Genomic DNA, 18,713 nt, shown 5'->3' with positions numbered 1-18,713 from the left:
CGTTCCTTCCATGCGTTCTGAGAACGGAACGGAAGGAGTAGGGATGAGTGCGGATCGAGTGGGGGACGGATTTTACCGCACGCATCCGTCCCTCATTCGTTCCGTTCCCCCTCTCTTCCGTTCTTAATCCGTTCCAGAGGGGGAAATTTTTGAGAACTGTTCTGAACAGTTCTCAAAAAGCGTCCCCTCTGGAACGGAAGGGGCAGAGAAGAGAGGGGGAACGGAACGAGTGAGGGACGGGTGTGTGCGGTAAAATCCGTCCCCCACTCATTTCCGTTTCCTGCTGGGCTGGGCCGAGAACCCGGTGCGATAAACTTATTAAACTAAAATATATGACTAAAGCTCTATTTAGGGGATAAATAGCACCTTGCAATGCACAAAGCCATATCTGAACTTGCAACCTGATCCTCTGAATTCTTCCTAAAGTCATAGAGTTTAGTTAATGTTGTTCTCCAAATAAGCACACCTTTAGACCATGACTTGACAAATCAAGAACACAGCAGGAGACAGCATTCTTGTCTAACCAATATTTATTCCACTGGGTTTCTCTTCCACGAGGACATTCTATTCTGAGGGAACTCTTTCATCCAGACGCTGATCTGATCCAAGACTGCTTAGCTTCAGCAAGGTTTTTGTGTTGTGTACTATCAGGCTCAGATGTCTATGCCTAAGTTCATTCCCTCCTTACACTCTTGACTAATGAGTGAGTCATTAGGGATTGGTATGCACCACACTAGTACATATTCCATGATCTGACATTTTTTTGCACTGGCAAGAGGAAAGATCTGACATAGGAAACCTCTTGCTACACTTAGGCCTGTTACAGACTGCCAAAATAAAGCTGCTTCGGGTCTCTTTGGAGGTATGCTATTTAAATGATGCATGGGTCCTAAGAGTCCGGAGGTCGCACCAAAGCCACATTCCATTCCTAAGCACCGGAGTGCAGCTTTTGGTGCAGCTTCTGGACTCTTAGGATGCATGCATCATTTAAATAGCATACCTCCAAAGAGACCCGAAGCAGCTTTATTTTGGCAGTCTGCAACAGGCCTCTGTATGTATTTTTTCTATATACTGTACATGTATCCCAGTAGCAGGCCTTTTATATTGTAAACCTGAACATTTGGCTATGTTCTTGCCTTCTCTCTCCATCTCCACACATTTATGGAAGGTGTGCCATAGCTTGTATTCAAGGGAACCCCTGTATGAAATAATTTTCATTAATAGATGCTAAAATGTAAAAGAGAGCCAGTGTGGCATAGTGATTTGCGCATTGGACTATGGCTCTGGAATCCAGGATTCAGTTCCCTGTTTGGCCATAGAAACCCACTGGGTGACCCTGGATGAGTCACACACTCTTAGCCCTAGAAAACCCTGTGATAGGTTAGCTTTAAAAGTAAAGGTAAATGTTTCCCCTTTGGCATGATTGTCAATTCGTGTCCAACTGTAGAGGGTGGTGCTCATCTCCATTACTAAGCTGAAGAGCCAGTGTTGTCAAAGACGACTCCGTGGTATATGGTCAGTATGACTGCACAGAACACTTTTACCTTCCCACCAAAGTGGTACCTATTTATCTGCTTGCACTTTTACATGCTTTTGAACTGCTAGATTGGCAGAAGCTGGGACAAGTGATGGTCACTCTGTCAGACGGCATTTGGGCCTCAAACTGCCGACCTGCCAATCTTTCAATCATCAGAATCAGCGTCTTAACTGCTGAGCCTTAGGGGCATGAGTTGAAATGAGTTGAAGGCACACAACAACAAAACAATGTGGAACTCAATTATGCTCTGAATTAAACTGTCTTCACTTATGTTTATCTTCATCTACCCCAGCTAGAATAGCACGGTCGTTTTTGCTGTAGTAGTGACTTGCTCAATACTACAATATTTGATATGATGTTAAGTACAAGGGCTGCAGAATCCGATATTTTCCAAATGTTTTCTTGCCTTCCCAACTGGACACATTAGCATGCCTTTAACAAGCTGGTCAGATTATCTTTGTCAGAACCACCACACAAAGTTATCTGGAAATAACAGACACGGTGCAATGTCCATTGATATGGTTTCCTGGAGTAGTGTCTGTCACAGCCTCTTTCTTCCCAGGAGATCCTGGGCAACAGAAAAATATTTTCCTCCATTGACGTTTGAAATGGGCTACGTTATATAAAACCGGATTCACAACTGAATTGGAAAAAGTGAAAGCCATTATCCAGAAGAAGAAAGAAGGCTCAATGTTCATATCTGGTTTGAGTTCCTGTGCTAAAATGAGGAGAATGGTGATGATTATTGGGCTCCACATGACAAAGAATGAAATCATCAACACAAATAGGGTCCGTAGTAGTTTGAAGTCTTGTTGGGAGATTCTTATGTGATTTCTCTCGGAGTAGGCCATGCCAGCATCCAGACGTCTTCTCGATGCCTTTGCAATCTGAATTAAAACATGCCATAGTGTTTCAGTTAAATTTACAACGCTTTGGGAAACAAATTATCTGTACAAGCATCCCTTCACACTTGCACCTTAGACTTTTGCAGGTTTGATTAATATGTTCTCACTAGGAATCCCTAGGCCCTCCAGCATGATTCTACTGTTAACATCCATCAGAAGTCACACTGGAGGATCTAGAGATTCCTAGAAAGAACACTTCTCTAGGCATCTGTAGGTGCTCCAGCACAATTCCATGGTGAGCTTCCAGTACATGTTGACCACAGAGTTGTGCTACAAAACCTAGTGATTCCTAGACAAGTGTTCTCTCAGGTTTTAAAAAATGTTTTATTTGCATTTTCCCCACTGTCACAGGAAACCTCCACGTCAACCCTAGGGAATGTACAGTATAGTATCTTCTCTGGGCTAAAAGCATTACCACAGGAACAGACCATCTAGTTTTGTTAAGTCTCTTCAATGTGAGAAGACCAGGGGGAACTACAGGTATTAAGAAAACAGGATAGAAAGCCATTCTCTGGAGTTGAAATGTTTTGATTTCCCAGATCTGTGAGATCAAAGTTGCATGAAATTAGTGTAAAGGGAAATGACTGTTACTGCCAACTCAGAGAATGGGGATTTACATGTAAGTGAAAGTTTACCTGCATGAGAAGATTCTCAATTGGAGGATTAAAAAAGGAGTGCCAGTGCTAGGGTGAAACATAGATCCAGCAGCTTGCCACAGTGTGAGCACTAGCACAGTGTGAGCATCACACACCCTGCCAAATGTTGCTTCCTCAAAGGAGAAGATATTGTAGAGGAGAGGTTGGTCAAGGTGTGCATGGGTACCAAGTGGCAGCCATATGTATGTTATCTAGGACCTAACTATATTCACGGAAGCACTGGGACTACTATTCAGCAGAATAAAGGCAGAGTGGTTTGCTAAGGAGCAATGGCTGATATGTTCAAGAATACTGTTCAGTCTAGATTTTGAGGCAAATCAACCTGATCAATATTTCCCATTCCAATATCCCAATCAGAATGCAATTATCAAAATTGTGTAATAGAGTTATCAGCTGCATGGGGACTGAAATGCATTAATGCATGTTCTAGGGAAAAATACTTCCAGAAATGCATGCTTCTCTCAAAATATTTCTAGAAAAAGTTTCTATCAGAAAATGTATTCAGATGTAGGCATTTCAAATCCTTTTTTTTAATGTAGATATTTTTTAAAAAGATGAATGTGATGAAACAGACTTATGAATTAATACAAGTGAAACTGAAGTGAACCAGTAACAAATTGGCCAGCCCATCCCTACCAATAAGCCTTGATTGGGAAGGCTTGACAATTGGTAAATTTGGGCACATCCTTTTCTCTGAGAGGTAGCTTTAAGAATATCTCTCCCCCTCTCCCCCAGATCAGTTCAGAGAATATTTCAGGATTCTTCAAGTATGGGGCATATATTGAATATACATTAACAGCACATGTTTGCCTTTTTAAACAGAAGTTCAACTACAAACTCTTAATAAAAGTTATAGCACAAGACAAAACTCCATCCTTGCCCTATCTGCCCAGCAGTTTCACACTGCTTTAATCACCTTAATCCATCCTGTGGAATCCTGGGATTTGTAGTTTGTTGTGGCACCAGAATGCACTGATAGAAAAGGCCAAATATCTCACAAAACTACAAATCCCAGGATTCTATAGCATCAAGCCATGGCAATTAAAGTGGTGTCAAATTGCAAAAATTCTGCAGTGCAGATGAGGCTCTAGTCTGACTCGAGTCCAATGGATCCATACTTCTGTTCACTTTCTTTTGCTCTTTATAGACAAGGCTATAGGCAAATAAGATTTAAATAAAGTTTCAATCAATAGTTGTCTTGATTTCAAATATCCATTGGTAGTGAGTAGAAGAAAATAACGAACAGGGAAAGATCTCCAGTTGCATCATAATGAAATTAGTAGTTTTGTTTCCGCTTAGGATAGAGGAAAGAAAGCATTTAATACCATTGAAAGATGATTTGTATACTTTTTGAATATTATGAAAAGATCCTTCCCTGATGTTTATCATTTGTTTTTGTCTAATCCTTTTACTTTGTTTTTGCCCACTCAGACAATTGTTTTGCATACACGTGTATCCCATTGTTTTTCAACCTCCTTTTTCTTAGAAATGAAAATTGTATTTGTTTAAAGAGTGGTTGCATTAACTGAACATTAAAGTATTGTTCCTCTCCTGCTTTAGGCAACAATTTATTACTGACTGTATGAAACCGAAAACAACTGTGCTTTTCAGTACTAACTTTTATTGTGTTTTACCCTTTTGGATCTGTTTTATAGCTAAACAAACTGATGGTCAAGTAGCAACGTAGAAGGATACGTATAAATGGAGTGGCATCACTAGGGTTGGTGTGACCTGGTGTGGTGATTCATGGTGTCACCCCCCCCCCCCCCGATCTCCTCTGAGACCACACCATACAGAATCCTTAGTAATAAGTTTTGTACTAATGGCGCAGGACAGACCGCCCAAAAAGGGCAACCTGCCAGTGGCCTTATTTCCTCTGGAGGGAAGTCGCAGCCGCTAAACCACATGGCTTCCCTCCACCGGAAAAAGAACCCAGAAAAACTGGGTTCTTTTTGTGCCACAGGGCCAACGCAACGAGTGCGCCACTGGCGCATTCATTATGTAAGTGACACACAGAGTTGTGCGGATGCTGTGCGGCACTTACATAACAATGGCGGCACCTGTGTACACCGTGCTAGGGTTATGGACCGTGCAGTTGCCACGCGATCCATAACCCTAAAATTGGCACCAGCATGACGCATTTGCATGGTGTGTACCGCGCCAAAGTTACCGATAAATCGTAATTCCCATATATCACTGAATGTAATGATAATAGTTGTGACATAAACAAGTAGAAAAATTAAAATTATACCTTTAAATTATAATATAATACACACAGCCTGGATGTATTTACACATACATAGTTTCATGTGGTGAAAGTGAAAATTTTGTAAGATATTATGTTTTTAAAGAAAATTTTTAAAAGCCTAAAAATTTTTTTTTAACTTTTAAATTTTCTAAAATTAAATTTTTACATTTTAAATTCAAACTGGGGCCTCTACTTCCTCACCCCACTGAGCTCACCCCACTCTTCAGCATTTTAAAGGGACACAGGCGAATGCAACAGGCCATTTCTGCCAACAGGCAGATGTTTCGGGAGCTGTGGTGTCACCTCACCTTAGGGTGTCACCTGGTGCAGCCTGCACATCCTAGTGATACCCCTGTATAAATGGGAAAATAAATGAATAAATAAACTAATCAAACTATAGTAGAAGAACTTTGCTGCCACTTGTCATTAATACTAATTATTTTCTAATCTTGTTGGGAGATTGTAGGTCTATCTTCTGCTTTCCACAATGGGAATACAGTTCTGATTAATCCCGTTGTAGGGAAAGAATCCATTATAAAGTACTTTCTACTTGTTGGCTATGAGAAAGGAAGTATGTTTCTACAGCTCTTTGAAAAAGATCCCATAGTCCAGTGCATAGTTTCTCCCCAATGGAGTGGGGGAAATGGTCCAGTCTGATGGATAAAAAGCCTAATTCAATATAAGGTGGCTTGTTCTTTACCATAGTACACTCACAAATTTACAGAAAATTACTGAATTGCAAGTGGGCATGGTGCAAATCACAACTGATAATGTTCTTTTAAATACAGATCTTCAAAAAGGTTTCCTTGATACCAAACAGAAGTTATAAAGAAGCAAGAGCTACCTGACTAATCTGGAGTTTAGGCTATTCATAGCTCTCTAGCACCATCTACCAAGGAAAGATAGGATGCTGGTAGTATATCTTCTATGTGCATGTTGCCTATCTACTTATGGAGATCCATTAATTTCTTAGGCAAGGGATACTCAGACATAGTTTTGCCTGTTCTATAAAATATAGTATAGTGGTGTAAATATCCTAAAGGCAGTCTGAGCTTGGAAGCTACGCAGGATCAGCCGTGGTTAGTAATTGAATGGGAGAACATCAATGAATGCTAAGTGATATGGGCTATATTTCAGGGGAAGAAATTGTGTATTCCTTGTCTAAGAAAACCCTATGAAATTCATGAGGTCACCATAAGTAGACAGGTGACTTGAAGGCAAACATCCCCAACAACAAACACACACACCTCTTCTATACACCACTTTTCAACACCCCTGGTTGGTTACTGCAGTGGACATAAACTTGGAACAGGGCTTTTCCCTTTGTCAATATGCATTTAATATATGTGTAAAGTTATTCTCCAAGTATAGAAACTTCAGCCAGAAAATCTTAGCTCTTATAGAGAACTATGAGTTGTGAAATTTCAAAAATGTGTCAGTGTGTGTGTATGTGTATGCACATAGGTATGTTTATGCACCTCCATACATTCTCTGGTAACCAGAAGGTAGTATTCTGAGGATTCTGTGTGCTATGGCATTTCTTGTACCTTCCAGAAATAACTGGTGAAAAATAAATATTGCTGCAATCTTCATTGTGATGTAATGCACCATTGATCCAGTTTACAGCACTTAAGGTTGCAGTTTTGAGTACTGGTGACAGGAATCGAAGAAAAACTATTTCCACTATCAGAAGATGCTGACCTGCTGCTCCTGAGCACCTATCTCTCTTGACAGAGATGATTTCCTGTGCCATTACTCACAATCATTTTGCCCCTTCTCTCATAGTTACTCCATCCAACAGGATGGCTACGGCCTACATGCTGCATGGCTCAGTTTTGTGTAGCAGTTCCAGAAGCAAAACTATGCTACAACTAGTTATTCATCAACTTACTGTGGAACCGTTGTCCCCTTGTCACCATTATGTGTCTAGTAGAGAACAGCAAGAGAAGAATCTAGCTATGTCTCCATTGCCAGATGGTAAGTGTTTACATCATCCACTAATGTCCACTGGAATCCTCCTTATCCAGGTCATACCTCACCTGGACTACTATGTCCAGTTCTGGGCACCACAATTCAAAAAGGATGTTGACAAGTTGGAGTGTGTCCAGAGGAGGGTGACCAAAATGGTAAAGGGTCTGGAAACCAAACCTTATGAGGAAAGACTTAGGGAGCTGGGTTTGTTTAGCCTAAACAAGAGAAGGTTAAGAGGTGATATGATAACTCTGTTTAAGTATTTGAAGGTGTGTCACATTGAGGATTGAGCAAGCTTGTTTTCTGCTGCTCCAGAGACTACAACACAGAACAATGGATGCAAGCTACAGGAAAAGAGATTCCACCTCAACATTAGGAGGAACGTCTTGACAGTAAGAGCTGTTCAACAGTGGAATGCACTCTCTCCAAGTGTGGTGGAGTCTTCTTTGGAGGTCTTTAAATAGAGGCTGGATGGCCAACTCTCGGGGATGCTTTGATTGTGATTTCCTGCATGTCAGGGGGTTGAACTGGATGGCCCTTTTGGTCTCTTCCAACTCTATGATTCTATATGTCTGAGCAAATAATGTAATATTTCACATTTGTCTATGGGGACATAGCCAGACACTTATCTCCTTACTCACCAACAAGAACAGAGAAGGGAGGCTGTTGGTTGGTGTGGAGGGAGGAAGGAAATACCAACCTCTACAACAACTCAAAAAAGACATATACAGGTTATGCTAATAACGGGATACCAACCAATGTGTGTATTTTGCACAGTATCACATTATTGCAGAATAAAGCTTTTTTTTGCACAGAAGAGAGTATACTTGAATCTGCTTTCCACCCCAAGACAATGCCATAGCTACTCTAGGATATCAGCTATGCCCAACAGGGCCTGATTATTAGTGTCATGATATTGATTTTTCTCTCCTCCAGAGAGAAAGAATGTTGTGGTGCTGCTGTATAATAACAACAGGGTACATTCTTACTGGGAAGCAATTTATTCCTTTTTTAAAAACAAATATAAAACTCATGCAATAGTCAGCCAGTGTGGTGTAAGAGGTTTGAGCACTGGACTATGGCACTAGGGTCCAGGGTTTGAATCCCTGCCCAGCCCTGATACCCACTGGGTGACCTTCAACAAGTCACACTCTCTCAGCCTCAGAGGAAGCCCCCTCTAAACAATTCTTGCTAATTTTGTGACAGATTCGCATTAGAGTCAGAAATGATTTGAAGGCACACAACAACACTTCCGACTATCTTCCAGTATTCACTGGGACAAAGAAGAAGATCTGGCCATTTTTGACTAATCATACAGAGCAATTCATAGTGCAATCCTGTACATCTCTACATAGAAGCGTTCACTGAGTTTTGTGTGATCACTTCCAGCTCAGTGGGCATAAGATTTCTGCAAGAGAACCTCCAACTCCTAATTTTCGTAAAGTTGCAATTATATATACTGATATTTCAATATTTCTCTCATCCAAATACCTGTACACTAAAAAGGGAATCCTCAAAGTTACTGGCAGAATCCTCAAAGTTACTGGCAGAAAGAGCCAACTTATTTCAGCATGTAGTGGCTGCTTGTACTTACTTATGTTGTTGTGTGCCTTCAGGTCACTTCTGACTTAAGGCGACCCTATGGCATATCATAGGGTTTTCTTTGCAAGAAGAGGTTTGCCATTGCCTTCCCTTGAGGCTGAGAGCATGTTACTTGTCCAAAGTCACCCAGTGGGTTTCATGGCCAAGCCAGGAATTGAACCCTGGTCTCCAGCATCTACTTATTAATTTTGCTTTCTCTAAAATTAAACATACATTTCCGATACCTCTGTTTCTATTTTAAATGTGATTCTGTTAGTGCATTGTTTTTTAAAAAGGAGAGAAGAGATGGAATAATACCTGTAAGATCTTTGAATAACTTATTACAATGACAAGCCCAGGTATGAGGAAGACCACGATGACAAAACATACATCCCAAGCGATTTCTCCTGCAGTGCTTGGCCAAATCAAGGTGCAAATGTACACCTCCTGTAAACAAACAACAAAAGCTCTATAAGCAATACATTTGGATATTTGCCTTCGCAGCAAAGTTTGTAAGCAATTTGTTCTCACTCAATGCTTGTTCTGAACACAGATCTTCACTAACCAAACAGGATGCATGGAAATAATTAATATCCAAAGTACATTTATTATGCCAATAGGGTCAGATAAAGGTGTGTAAACTGACAGGATTTGGAAAGCAAAAAATGATTACGACAAAATGATTATGGCAACATAATAAAATCACTTAGCAAATACAAGAAGCTATTGTAATCGCTACTCTCATTTTACTTTACTAAATGTGATTTCCTTAGAACAACAAGTAGAAGATATTGGGAAAATATGGCATAATGGTTTGAGCGTTGGACTATGACTCTGGAGACCAGGGTGCAAATCCATATAAACTCACTGGGTGACCTTGGGAAGTCACACTCTCTCAGCTTCAGAGGATGGCAATGGCAAACCCCCTCTGAAGAAACTTGCCAAGAAAATCCTGTGATAAATTCACCACCACCACCACCAACAACAATATTATTTCCTACTGATTAGCCTCTCCTCCTGCAGTTTGCACAGAATGTTGCATATTTATGTTTGAGTTATATTTGATTTATTTCTCATAAATATTTAGGTACAACAGAATTTGTTGATTCTTCAATGTGAATGATAAAATCAAACAATTATTTTTTAAAAATCTGGTCATCAATTCATCAACAAACATTTTGTTTCACTAGCTTGGGTTAATATTTATATCCTCTGCAAACACTGGAAGTTAGATTAGTTGTGCTAACTTAAAACCCATTTATTTTAATGGAACCAGTCTAAGTATGATTAACTCCCAGTCCAACCCACAGACTTTTCTCATGGCCACTAAAAGCTGGGGGGGAAACCTTACTGGGAAATTTGAAAAAGAAGTTCTCACTCTCCTTTTTGCATGTGAAGCCAATTCAATTTGCAAATAACGGTCAAGTCAGTTAAACAAGAACAACAATATTTGTGACAGAATTAAGGCAAAAATTACAGAGGCTATTGTGTATACTCATGTATTAAGTCTAGAAATTTAGGTAGAAATTAACATCGGCTTTTTACGCATACTGTCACATAATGTAGCAAAGTAGTTTACTGTTGTTTTATTAAGACTGTTAGTGTTATCCATGCTACAATATGCTTCAAGACAAAACTTCACTTATTTGTAATTAGAAATAAATATTTCACAATATATAAATTGTTTTTGTGATTAATCACCATGCTTTAACAATTTGTAACAATGATCAGATATTTACATTACGATTCATAACAGTAGCAAAATTACAGTTATGAAGTAGCAATGAAAATAATTTTATGGCTGGGGGTCACCACAACATGAGGAACTGTATTAAAGGGTCGCAGCATTAGGAAGGCTGAGTACCACTGCTCTAGATGAAAGACAGAGGGAGTGCTAGCCTGTTGGTCTTCCTGGCTCTCTCAGCAGTTTTTGACACTACTGATCATGGCAACTGACTGGGCTGGCTCTACTGGATGTGACTCTCAAATCTGGGAATTGGGAAAGCAACCTATCCTGGATAGGGATGCACTCCCTCTGAAGGAACAGGGGTGAAGCTTGTCCAGTGTTTCCTGAGTGACAGGGAAATAGACCCTGTTGATCACAGTGGTTGCTTCCTGATAAATGGCAAAAGGATTCCAGCCATCCTCTCTGAACAACTATTTATACACAATGTTTCCTGTGAAGGCTTAGAGAGTGAAATGTGCATGCTTGTTAGTTGGGAGGATATCTGGGAGTGTTATGTATTTTTAATCATCTTTAGATTGTATATACAGTGTGCTCTTCGTATCCACTGGAATTTGGTTCTAAGAATGCCCATGGATACCAAATAGTGTGGTAAAATGGTGTCCCTTATATAAAAGGGCAAAATCAAGGTTTGCTTGTTGTATTTGTGTGTGTGTGTGTGTGTGTGTGTGTGCCAGAATATTTTCAAGCCGTGGATGAATTGGTGGATGCAGAATCCATGGATACAGAGAGCTGACTGTATGTGCCATAAGAAATAAATACAGCAACTTGGCTCTATAACTAGAATCATAAGAACTGGAAAAGGTCTCCAGGCTTATCTAGTCCAACTTTTTCTCAATACAGAAAATACGACTGCAGCATCCGTGGCAGATGAGTGTACAGCCTTTGTTTATACACTCTGTGGTGGGGCGAGAGCCAACAAATTCAATGGGATTTACTCCCATTAAGCCAGTGTGGTGTAGTGGCTTTCAGATTGAACTAGGGACACTCAGGAGACCTGGGTCCGGATCCCAACTCTACCGTGGAAACCCACTGAGCAAGTCACACTCCCTCAACCTCAGAGGAAAGTCATTGGGAAACTTACTCTGAAGAAATCCCGCCAAGAAGAACCTAGAAGAGGGTTGCTGTATGCAATGAAATTGTGAACTGCAAAAAATGCAGATTTTCCTTCCTGCTCAGTATGTTAATTTCTCCAAATCTCAGGACTTCAGCAAGATATAACTTGGGGGCACTCAGCAAAAATCAGTTTATATAGAACCACAGCCAAAGTAATAAGAAAAGACATAAGAAAAGTAATCACTAATCCAAATGTGGAAATAATTTTCCACTTGACCATAAAGCTCACTAGGGCTGCATTTGCATCGCAGAAATAATTCAGTGACATCCTGTTAATTGCCATGGCTCCATCCTATTGAATTCTGTGAACTGTAGTTTGCTGTGGCACCAGAACTCTCTGACAGAGAAGGCTAAATGTCTCACAAATCTACAAATTCCAGAATTCCATAGCATTGAGCCATGGCAGTAAATTTCTACACTGTAGATGCACCCCTTGTTTCACAATAAACACATTTATAATTTGGGTAGATATGTTTTAGGCTTTTTAATAACTTGGTGTTGTTCTGTGCACTCAAGTCATTTTGGACTCAACAGTGCCCCTAAGGTGAACCTATCACAGTTTTTTTTTTGGGGGGGGTAAGGGTTGTTGGGATGGTGCCAGCCTCTCTGAGGTTGAGAGAGTGTGACTTCCCAAGGTCACCCAGTAGGTTTTCATAGCTGGCCTGGGATTCAAACCCTGATCTCCAGAGTCATGGTCCTCTACTGAAACCACTACCCCACACTGGCTCATTTTTCAACACCCACCACCACCAAAGTATGCATTGTGTATCTTCAAGTTGTTTTCAAGTTCTTATAGAAACCCTAAGGCAAACCTATCATAGGATTTACTTGGCAAGTTTCTTCATGTGTGTATGGGGGAGGGGGGCTGCCATTGCCATCCTCTGAACCTGAGAGAGTGTGGCTTGCCCAAGATCACCTAGTGGATTTCATGGCTGAGCTGGAAATTGAACCCTGGTATCCAGAGTCACAGTCCAATGCTCAAACCACTACACCATTATTATAGGGATTTCTTGGCAATTTTCCTGGGGGGGGGGGGTACCATTGCTATCCTCTGAGGTTTAGAGAGTGTACCTTCCCTAAGGTCACCCAGTGGGTTTTCATAACTGAGATGGGATTCAAACCCAGGAGTTTATCACACCGGAGGAATTTCTCTTAATTTCAAATGAAAAGAAAGTGGGGCCAGAATGCATTCATTTAAAGTCGCTAGTTTAGGGAAATTACATGAATACTCATTGCATTCGAACTGGCTCTCCATTGGCCCAAAATAGCATGCCATTGCCCAAATTTGTGTGTGGCAGTCTATCACGCAATAACGTGAAACCCGATCGCGCTCGGACTGACTTCCCATTGCCCGAATTTGTGTGTGGCGGTATATCACACACTAACGTTAAACCCCATGATTGTGTTCAGATTGCCATTGGATGATACTTCCAATTTCCCTTGTCTGATAAACTCACCAGAGTCCTGGTCCAACACTCAAACCACTACCCCACACTGGCTCATTTTTCAACACCCACCACCACCAAAGTGTGCCTTCAAGTCATTTCCAGCTTATGGTGACCCTAAGGCAAACCTATCATAGGGTTTTCTTGGCAAGATTTGTTCGAGGGTGCCATGGCCAACCTCTGAGGCTGAGAGAGCATGCTTTGCCCAAGGTGAACAAGGTTTTCGCAGCTGCATGAGGGTTCAGACCCCATCTCTTTCCCTCCTTGTCTAAGGTGGGTCCAATTCATTCATTTATTTCATTTTTGTATGCTGCCTTTCTCTCCCAAAGGAACCCAAGGTGGCTAGAAAGAAAGAAAGAAAGAAAGAAAGAAAGAAAGAAAGAAAGAGGAAGGGAAGGGAAGGAAGAGCAAGAGGAAGGAAGGAAGGAAGGAAGGAAGGAAGGAAGGGGAGGGAAGAAAGAATCATAATTCCATCATAATTCGTGAACTTTGAATTTGCAAATTTGATTATTCGCGAGGTCTCTCCTGACCCCTCCAATGCCTGGAACACTTGATCCAGGCATCGGAGGGGTCAGGAGAAACTCCAGTGGCTCCTTCTACCTCCCTTGCCATGCTTGGATCACCCAATCCAGGCATGGCAAGGAGGAGAAAGATCACTTGATCCAGGCATGGCAGGAGGAAGAAAGACCCCTGTGGGTCCCACTCAGACCCCTACAATGCTTGGATTACCCGATCTAGGCATGGCAGGGGTGGAAAAAGACCAGGCATGATCCAAGCATGGCAGGTGTCTGGAGGGGACCTGCGGGGGTCCCTGTCCCCACTGCTATGCCTGGATCACCCGATCTAAGCATGGCTGGGGTTCAGAGGAGACCCACAGAGGTCTTTCTCCTCCATGCCATGCCTTGATTGAGTGATCCAGGCATGGCAGGCGTCCGGAGGGGACTTGTGTGGGCTGTTTCATGGGGCGAGGGGTTATTCACGATTTTTCCATATTCAGGGGGGTCCTTTGCCCTTAACTCCCGTAAATATGGAGGGACGACTGTACATCTCTCTATAGCAGTGATGGTGAACCTTTTAGAGACTGAGTGCTCAAACTGCAACCCAAAACCCACTTATTTATCGTGAAGTGCCAAGTCCCTCTGACTTTCCAGTAACACACTCTGGCAAATTCTGTGCTGGGGTTACGGCACACATGCCAACAGAGAGAGCTCTGAGTGCCACCTCTGGCACGCATGCCAGAGATTCACCACCACTGCTCTATAGGATGTTAGTGGCAATTAGCTGACAATTGTCAACCGCTTAGACACTACTAGTTCAGTATGAAGCGGTATATAAATTAAGCTGTTTTGTTTGTATAACCCCCCCCCCCTCCGTTGTCCCTTACCTGTCCTTTGTGTTGCAAGGGCTGGACAGTGAAGAAGAGGCTGAGCGGGAGGGTGGCGAGGGCGGCAAAGGCCCAGATGAGGAAGAGGAGGGCGGCGAGGACACGGCACTTATAGGGCCTGGACGGCCGGAGGTGAATAATGCTGAGGAGGCGTTCGAGGCTGACGGCGGCCAGGGAGAGGATGGTGACGCTGCCCCCGAGGCTGATCAGGTAGAAGAGAAGGTGGCAGGCGGGCTCCCCGAGTTGCCAACTCTCCGTCCAGCGCACCACCAGGATGAGGGGGATGGCCAGGATGAAGACGATGTCGGCGCAGAAGAGGTTGAGGACCAGGCAGCCCGAGGCCCCCTTCAGACGGACCACCTTGTGCCGCCCCCTTGGGGCCAGCAGACGGTGGATCCCGTCCAGGTTGGCTGCTAGTGCCAGCAGGAAGATCGAGGCCAGCACCACCGTCTCCAGGCTGCTCAGCAGCACACGCCTGGGGCCCCTGAAGTCTGAGAAGAAGGGGAAAAGGTGGCTCCCATTGGGGGGCCCTAGGGGCATCGGGGCTGCCCAGAAAGGGGGCCCTGACGGGGCGGACCCAGCCAGGACCCCTTCCAGGCACCACAAGGAAACGTTCTCCCTCAACAGATGGACTTTAAAAAATAAATAAACTAAATAAATGTATCCTCGACGGCTCAGTTTATAAAACTTAAATGAATAGGGGTTCTAAGGGTAAAGGGTTTGGGTGAGAGGAAGGCATCTTTGTTGGATAGTTAGTTGATTGGTGGATGGATGGATGGATGGATGGATGGATGGATGGATGGATGGAGCAGCAAGGAAGGAAAAGAGTGTTGCCCCTCGACGGCTAAATTGAAAAAAGAATAATATAAGTAAAAATAGCCTCCATGGCTTGGTTTTTAAGACTGAATGACTAGGGGCTTCGAGGTCGGGTGGAGCCTCTGCAGCAAGGAAGGAAAACAGTGGTCGTCCCTCGACAGCTAACTTTAAAAAGAAGAAGAAGAAACTCAATAAATAGGGGTTTTGGAGACAAGGGGGCTAGGGGAAGCAGCCCTGCTGGTTGCTTGGATGGATGGAGATTTTGCACTGAGGAGAAGGCAAGGAGGGAAACAGGGTCGTCCCTCGAGGGCTATATATATATAGGTTTTAGGGGGAAGGGGCTGGGTGAGAGGAAGGCATCCCTGTTGGTTGGCCTGATAGATCTTCTGCAGCAAGGAAGTGGAGGAGGAAGAGGAGAAATGAGGTTGCCCCTCGACGGCTAAATGCAAAAATAATAAGAATAAAGTAAATAAATAGGAGCTTTAGATGGAAGGGAGAAAGGAAGGCATCCCTGATGGAAAGGGGCTAGGAGAGAGGAAGGCATCCTTGCTGGTGGGTTGGCTGGGGATTCTGCAGCAAGGAGAGGAAAGAGTGTTCCCCCTCGACGGCTAAATGTAAAAGCTCTATATAACAAGCTAAAGAAAGGAGGGTTTTAGAGGGAAGGGGTTCTAGTGGAGAGGAAGGTATCCCTGCCTGGCTGCTGCTGGCTGCTGCTGGCTGTGGTCCCAGGCGTCCTCCTCTTGCTGCTTGCTGGCCGTCGGAGTGCAAGGCTTCTCCTCCTCCTTCTCCTCCTCCTCCTCGAAGGGACCAGGAGGGAAGGAGGCAAGGCCAGGAGCCGCCCAGCGTCAACAGAAGAGGGATGGCCAGCAGTGTTGCCAACAGGTGCCCTCTCTCTCTGCGAAGGTGGGAAGGCCCCTTCCAGGAAAAGAGAGGGGCACGTCCCAAAAGAAAAGCTAAGGACACTCATCATCATCATCATCATCATCATCATCCTCTTGATTAACATTTATCTATAGAGCTTTGTAAGGTTTGCACACAGCACTTTTCATATAGTAAGGGTCAAATAAAATAAGAAAGAAAAAGAAAGAAAGAACAAAAACCTGCCAAGCTGCATACAATCTGAAAGAGCAACATTGCATGAGTAAAATAATCTCTAAAATGATACTAACTAGTATCATGTCCCATAACTGTGCCTCCTTGACTCTCCCTTCAGTTGCCTCATTTTAATAGGGACAAATTTGACTGTGATTTTAATAACTGATTCTATATTTATGCTGTCATAATTTTAAAGTGTGGGTTAGGGATTTGTGTCAATTAGTGTATTATGTTTTTCCTTTGATTGTTACCCATCTTGATCCTCCAGGGAGAGGCGGGCTATAAATAAATCATATTATTATTACTATTATACAATGATACTAATTAGTGATAGTAACTAGTAAGACAAAGTAAGCAGCAGATTAACAATCAGTAATTTGGAATGAATGCAATGATGGAGGGGCTTTGGGGATCCCTCCTAGCCGAAATGTAGGACATGTCTGGGAAAAGGAGGGCCTCTGTGTTTACCCTGGACCAGCTTTACAAGAGCAGCAGGAAGGCTTGTATATTTGTTGCTGGGTGCCTTCAAGTCCTTTCCAACTTATGGCGACCCTATCATAGGGTTTTCTTGGCAAGATTGGTCCAGAGGGGGCTTGCCATGGCTCTCCTCTGAGGCTGAGAGACTGTGACTCGTCTAAGGTCACCCAGGGAATTGCCACAGCCCAGCCGAGATTCAAACCCTGGTCTCCGGAGTCATTGTTCTCCAATGCTATTTTCATTTGTTGTCCACTATGTTTTATTGTTTGACTGTTAAGATGTATCAATATGTATTATGTTTATTTATTTGCATAGAATGGATGCCATAGGCATTATACTATTTTATCTATTTTAACTGATTGCCTGTACAGCACTGTGTAAATTTACAGGGCTTTATAAATAAAGCTTAATAATAATAATAAGTCCAATACTCAAGTCACTTACTACGCCATGGTGGCTCTTAGTACCAAGCTAAGAGAGCTGCTTTATTTATTTACTGTACTTCTGAAATTTCCCCTGTAGTTGGTGTGAAGAGGGTTTTCATGACCCAGTTGGGATTCGAAATCTGGTCTCCAGAGTCCTACCTAGTCCAAGGCTCAAACCACTACAATACACAGCAACTGGGCTTGTGTGTATTTGCCTTCAAGTCAAATGACTTATGGTGACCCCATGGAGCTCAGAGGGTTTCTTAGGCAAGGAAGCCTCAGAGGTGGTTTTGTCAGTTCCTTTCTCTAAGACATAGCTTACAGCACCTGGTATTTATTTACATTCTCTCCTCCAAGTACTAACCAGGGCTGACTCTGCTTAGCTTCCAAGATCAGACAGGATCTGGTGCTTTTAGGATACTTAGGCCCCTGGGGTCCTAACTCTGCCATCTCACCTGTTGGGAAATCTTGACCAGAAGCCAAAGGTAAGGATCAAGGTGGAGAGAAACCAAAGAGTTAAGAGGGGATGCTGCTCTGCAAGAATGGGAGGTGGGTGGGAAAGAGCAACTTTCCAGATTGGGGAACAAAGTGGGACTGTGAAGGGGTTTGAAGGAAATGATAAGGCGGTCGTGATGGGGCTCTCCATGAGATCCTTTTAGGGATCCCAAGTGGGAAGATAGGAAAGTGAAGTGACTGGTCTTGAGTAAAAGATCAGTGTGAAAATCAACAAAAATGAGAACCCCCTCGAGAGAAAACACTGCCCTGCAGATGCGGATAATTTAAAGCACAGTTTTCTTACATAGTTAGGAAGGAGTCCTGTTTAGTCCAGCAGGATTTAGGTGCATCTACAATGCAGAAATAATCTAGTTTGGCACCACTTTCACTGCCATGGCTTTATCCTACTGAATGCTGGCAGTTTTGCAAGGCACTAGCACTTTTTGGCTGAGAAGGCTAAAGACCTTCTGAAACTAGGATTCCATGGGATGGAGCTACAGTACTTAAAGTGATGCCAAACTGCATTATTTATCCAGTGTAGATGCACCCCTGTTGTTGTTGTGTGCCTTCAAGTCATCTCTAGGGCAACCTTTGTGTTTTCTTGGCAGGATTTGTTCAGAGGAGGGTTGCCTTTGCAACTCTGAGGCTGAGAGAGCGTGACGTGCCCAAAGTCACCCAGCAGATTTTCATGGCTGAGCAGGGATTCAAAACACATTCTCCAGATGCATCTGAAGAAGTAGACTTAAGTCTATGAAAGCTCATGCTGCCAACTTCTTTCTTTCAGTTAGTCTCAAAGGTGCTACAAGATCTTTCTACAG

The 18,713-nt window shown here is 42.9% G+C and overlaps 1 pseudogene; it reads right to left on the bottom strand.

The window, feature by feature from the left end:
* Positions 1–2,016: 2,016 nt before the first annotated feature.
* LOC149318679 (free fatty acid receptor 4 pseudogene) lies at positions 2,017–15,127 on the bottom strand (annotated as a pseudogene).
* Between the last annotated feature and the right edge of the window lie 3,586 nt (positions 15,128–18,713).

The sequence above is a fragment of the Sceloporus occidentalis genome, unplaced genomic scaffold (genome assembly GCF_023333645.1).
Source record: "Sceloporus occidentalis isolate IW3139 unplaced genomic scaffold, rSceOcc1.0.p SCAF_2, whole genome shotgun sequence".
NCBI lineage: Eukaryota > Metazoa > Chordata > Lepidosauria > Squamata > Phrynosomatidae > Sceloporus > Sceloporus occidentalis.
The sequence above is the reverse complement of the archived record's forward strand: the minus strand, read 5'-3'. Positions and strand labels throughout refer to the sequence as shown.